The sequence below is a fragment of the Hirundo rustica genome, chromosome 16 (assembly GCF_015227805.2).
Source record: "Hirundo rustica isolate bHirRus1 chromosome 16, bHirRus1.pri.v3, whole genome shotgun sequence".
Classification (NCBI taxonomy): domain Eukaryota; kingdom Metazoa; phylum Chordata; class Aves; order Passeriformes; family Hirundinidae; genus Hirundo; species Hirundo rustica.
Genome location: NC_053465.1, coordinates 1,456,142 through 1,462,054, shown reverse-complemented (window position 1 = coordinate 1,462,054; position 5,913 = coordinate 1,456,142).

Here is a 5,913-nt window from a genome sequence, read left to right as displayed (position 1 = left end):
TGGCCAGACACAAACACCCCAACCCAGCCACTGCCTGGGAAAGCTCAGCAAAAACTCGGTTTCCATCTCCCTCCAGTCGAAGTGGAAAAGAAATGGAAACATTTTGGGGGAAGGAATTAAAAGCATTCATATTCACCTCGCTGGCGCGTGCTGCTTACATTATCGAAGCTGCACACCTGAGAGTTTGTGGTTTTTACCTTGTTCTCACTCCTGTAGCTCACCCGGAACGTGCCTGGGGGTGCTGGATGGCTCTGGCTGTGATCCCCTCTCTGGAGACGTCCCAACCCCTCCTGGATGCGCTCCTGGTGATGCCCTGCATCCCCAGAGCTCCCTTCCCACCCGAACCTTCTGGGGGGCAGAGGGGGGCTGTGAGGCTGCTCAGGGACCCCTGAGCCCGGCAGTGACTCCCTGCCGCTGCCCCAGCAGCGGCTTTTGGCCGGGGTTATCCCTGTCATGCTGTAAAATCACAGTTGCAGAGGGAAGCGCGTCTTTGGCAGTGCTGCGGGAGGTTTTTCCATGTGCTTGGATCAGCACAGGGAAAATGGCATTTTAGCCATGAGAAACGGTGCAGAGCAGCTCAGGGTGCACTCAGCGAACTGAGATCCTCGTTGGACCGACGGAAAGAGAGAAAAAATGTAAAATGCGTGTCTCTGCCTGGATTTTTTTTTCTCCCAAAACAGCAGAATGCCGCTCTCCTGCAGGATCTTCCTCACCGATCAGGCTGTCACTGCGGGTTCCCGTGCAGAGCTGAGCCCGGGCAAACCAGGAAAGGTGACACAGGAGCAGCCTGGGCTGCCCTCTAATGGCCCCTGCGCCGGGACAACACCTGGATCCTGCCGGGATCCTGCCGGGATCCTGCCGGGATGTGCCTGGAGCACTCTTGGATCCTGGATCCTGCTGGGATGTGCCGGGACAACACCTGGATCTTGGATCCTGCAGGATGTGCCAGGAGTGCTCCTGGATCCTGCCGGGATCCTGCCGGGATGTGCCAGGAGAACACCTGGATCTTGCCAGGATGTGCCAGGAGAGCACCTGGATCCTGGATCCTGGATCCTGTCAGGAAGTGCCAGGAGCACTCCTGGATCCTGGATCCTGGATCCTGCCTTTTAGAAAAAATGCTTCCAATTTTTCCGAAGCTTAAGAAGGGTTTTGCTCAGCTTGAGGCCAAGTTGCACTCGGGGCTTTATTTTATCTGAACCCCGTTTTCTCCATGGATTTATTGTCATTTCCATTGACTCTTTCCACTCCTCTCCACTGATGTGGAAATCTGCAAAGGCTGAATGGAGGGTCTGGGCTCAATTTGAGTTGTTTAGACATTTTTTTTTTATTTTCCCAGTACTTTTGATCTGAGGCAAAGGTTGCCTTGACCCCTGAAGAGCATCACTCTGATTTTGTTATCACTGCTGAAAAACGCTTCCTGAAGATCCCCTGCTATTTCCTCAGAGCAGTAAAGAAAGCAGAATTACTGCTCCAAAAGACCTGTACCAACTTGGAAAGCTGTGATTTGAAAGGATCTTCACCCACCTGCCTGTGCAGGAGTTTCAGCGGTGCCCACAGGAAGGGACCAGGATTTATCTGCTTCCACTTCACAGCAACTCGGTCAGAAACGCCTCCCCAAACACTGATTTTTTTTTTATTTTTTTTTTCCTGTTATTCCCAATTACTCCCCTTTGTGCTGGCCAGTGTGAGGATGGGGAGGGGAATTGGAGCAGCTGGAGCTGAAATAGGAGTGGGGAAGGCGGGAGAGAGGGAGGGATGGAGGGGGATTTGCAGCTCGCTCAGCACCGTGCTCCCCTGGATCCATTAGCACCCCTCGCCCTGCTGGGAGGGGAATGACGGCGCCACGTTTCTGCTTGACCTGTCACCAAAACCAGCAACAAACCCTTTCATTTCCCGAAGTGGCCACCTGACAGAGCGTCCTCCCTGCAGCGAGCAGCAGAGGTGGCACGGGGCAGCGGTGCCTCTCACCTCAGGGCGGCCCGAGCAGCTCCAGAGAATGCAGAGAAATGCTCCAAAAATCCCAATTTCTGCTTCGTTTCTCTCTCTATTTGCCCTGTGTCAGGAGAACCTACGGAAGATGAATTTTAGCTAGCCACCAACCTCACGGAGGCATCTGAGCTCACACCCCAGTGCTGCTGGGTGGCTCGCACACCGTTGGTTCTGTGGCTTTGCTTTGGAACAGAAAACCCCCTTGAAGCTCAAAAAGTCCTCCTGGCAAACACGCGGGCCTTTCCACACAAGAAATTGGTTTAAATACTCAGTAATTCCCAGTGAAAACTTGTTCAGGCAAAAAAAGAATCCTCGGGTACCTTCATTCATTGACCTAATCCTGCCCTGCCAGTGACAGCTGAGCCCAGCTGAGGCAGCGCCTGCTGAGCCCACTGAGAAGACAAACTGTCCCCAGAGGAGCTTTGGTTGTCACCATCATCCCTCTGAGTGCCCCATCCTCTACTGCACCACCTCTCACAGCCAGCTTTGGCCCATCTCTTCAGGTTAAATACTTCCTCCCCTGCCATTATTCAGTTTTCCTCTGCTCTGAAAGCCTCCAGCCAGGGGGGGACGCAGCGAGGTGGGATTTGCTGCTGAGGTGATTTTGAGGGGCAGTTCTCACTGACTGCAGACTGGGAACTCTGCCTTGGGTTTCCCAGAGCAGCTGTGGCAGTTCTGGATCCCTGGCAGTGCCCAGGGCCGGGCTGGACAGGTTTGGAGCACCCTGGGACCGTGGGATGTGTCCCTGCCATGGAATGAGATGAGGTTCAAGGTCCCTCCCAACCCAAACCACTCTGGTTTGAACAGCCACAGCTGCTCTGGGCACTCTGTGCCAGGGCCTGCCCACCCTGCCAGGGCAGGATTCCCTCCTTATCTCTAATCTAAACCTCCTCTGTGTCCATTTGAAGCCATTCCCTGGGTCCTGTCCCTGCATCCCTTGCAAATCCTCCCTCTCAGTCTTTCATATGGAGCAGCTGTGGCTGCCCCTGGATCCCTGGCAGTGCCCAGGGCCAAGCTGGACAGCTTTGGAGCACCCTGGGACCCTGGGATGTGTCCCTGCCATGGAATGAGATGAGGTTCAAGGTCCCTCCCAACCCAAACCACTCTGAGATTTTATGGTTCTGTGACTGAATTTCTGCCACATCCCACCCCCGGCCCACGATGTCAGATCTGGATTAAATTGGGGACTTTGGGGTGGAATCCAACACTGGCAAATTTTCTTCCTTGCAGGTGTCAGCTGCATTTTTCCAAACAGCTTAATCCTGTCTGGCTCCTTGCACACAAATGTAACACGCTGATAATATCCATTCCCTTTCTTCTGTACCTTTGTCTGTCTCCATTATCATAATTCTCTCTTCCAGCTTTTTCCTCTGCTGAGCTTTCAGAGACGTCCCTAATCAACATTTGACACAGAGGGAAGATGGGTGGCACCGGGGTGGGTAAAACGCTCTGCTGCAATTTGAGGGGCTCTGCAAGCATCTGCAGGAGTGACAGCACAACCCAAGCAGCAGCCACAGCTCACTCACTCTAGGGAAAAACTATTTGATTTTTGCTATAAATGTATTTATATTTATGTGCATATGCTTGTACACGTCAAATATTAATTTCTTTTATTCTAATTTCCTCTCATTTCCATCTGTCCCTGTGCCTCAGCAGGCTGGGGCTGGGCTGGCTCTGCACAGGCTCTGCCTTTGAGGTGGCACAGAGCAGCATTCCAGGGAGGGAACTGTGCCCAAAAAGCCAAAAGTTCTGCTCTGTTCCCCTCCCGGGGCTGTGGGAGCCCCGGTGTGGCTCTGTGCCAACCAGTCCGTGCTGGGAGCGCTGGGACAGAAGCTCTGGGAGGAGCTGGAGCTGCTGCAGAGAGCCCAGAGGAGGCTCCAGGATGATCCCAGGGATGGAGCAGCTCTGCTGGGAGGAGAGGCTGGGATTATTCACCTGGACAGGAGAAGATTTGGGGTGAGCTCAGCCTGGCCTGGAGGAGTCAGGGGGAAAATGGGAGAGAGGATTTCCAAGGGATGGAGGGACAGGACACAGGGAATGGCTTCAAAGGGACAGAGAGGAGGTTTAGACTAGAGATAAGGAGGGAATCCTTCCCTGGCAGGCTGGGCAGGCCCTGGCATCCCCTGGAATTCCCAGAGAAGCCCCTGGATCCCTGGCAGTGTCCAAGGCCAGGTTTGATGGGGCTGGAGCAGCCTGGGACAGTGGAAGGTGTCCCTGCCATGGCAGGGGTGGGGTGAGGGGATTTTTAGGGTCCCTTCCAACCCAATCCAATCCAATCCCATTCCAGACTCCCACGGGGTGCACCCGGAGCCCCTAGAGGTGCCAGGCTGTGGCTCCACCTCTGGACAGCCACAAGGAGATGTCCTGTAGAGCCTGGAGCAGGTAAAGCAGGGATCCCAGCCCAGCCATCAAACGTGACCCAAAGCACCTCCCGTTCCCAGCCCCTATCATTTGTAATCCTAGAAGAGATGTCCCCATCACTTTTGCTGTGCATGTGAGATCCCTAGCAGGGGAAGGATCACCTTTTCTCCCTGCAGGCTCTGCTGGAGCCAGCAGGTTAATTCCATGCTCCAGGCACGGCCAAAAACGGGGAGAGGAGGGAAGAGCGGGTCAGGCGGTGCCAAAGGCGGAGAAGCTCTGCTTTAAACACTTCATGGGGAATTGTAAAACTCCTGCACAGTTTAATAGATTAACTTCCCCTTTCAGTGGCATCAGTAAAACTGAGTTATCATCCTCCCTTTTAAGCGATGCCCAGCCCCGACAGTCATCCATCAGGGATCATTTACCGGGAAAGCGATCAATCCCGCCGCCCCGCCGAGGGGACGAAGCGCTCCGGACACCACCACCAGGCATCCATCCCCTCCACCCCAAAACTGCCTGCGAGAGCGCATCTGCCTCCCCTCATCTGCGAGCCCCGTCCTTGCCCTGGCTGTGCAGGGAGGCAGAGATCCCCCACCCCGCCGGGGCTGCCCGTCCGGGGCTCGGCTCCTGGCTGTGCAGGGAGGCAGAGAGCTCCCCCATCCCGCCGGGACTGCCCGTCCGGGGCTCAGCTCCTGGGTGTGCAGGGAGGCAGAGAGCTCCCACCCCGCGATGCCCGTCCGGGGCTCGGCTCCTGGCTGTGCAGGGAGGCAGAGAGCTCCCACCCCGCGATGCCCGTCCGGGGCTCAGCTCCTGGGTGCGCAGGGAGGCAGAGCTCCCACCCCGCCGGGGCTGCCCGTCCGGGGCTGAGCTCCTGGGTGTGCAGGGAGGCAGAGCTCCCACCCCGCGATGCCCGTCCGGGGCTCAGCTCCTGGGTGCGCAGGGAGGCAGAGCTCCCACCCCGCCGGGGCTGCCCGTCCGGGGCTCGGCTCCTGCGCCCCCGCCGCGGGCACCGCCCCGACGGAAAGAGAGCGAACGGGCGGCGTCTGAGAGCAAAATGAGAGAGGGTGTGGGGGAAAAAACACCCGTGTTCCTGTTGTCCTTGTTTCAGGACATCCTGAGGCAGAATCTCTAAAATCCCAGATCTCCTCAGAGATGCAAAATGGACTTTGTGAGTCCTCACTAGGTACAGGTTTGGGTGGGATGTTTGCCGTTCTGATCTAGCAAAGATTCGGTTTATTTGTTTTTATAGGCATCAAAAAGCTCAAAAAAAAAAACAAAAAAAAAAAAAAAAAAAGAAAGAACTGGGAAAATTTACGGAAGTTTCTGTAATACTTTGAATCAGCAATTGGATTTTAGTAAGGTCTGTCGTAATAGTTGTGTTAACTAATAAGTTATAGGATAATAATATTATTTTCTCTTTCTCTTTCTCTTTCTCTTTCTCTTTCTCTTTCTCTTTCTCTTTCTCTTTCTCTTTCTCTTTCTCTTTCTCTTTCTCTTTCTCTTTCTCTTTCTCTTCCTCTTCCTCTTCCTCTTCCTCTTCCTCTTCCTCTTCCTCTTCCTCTT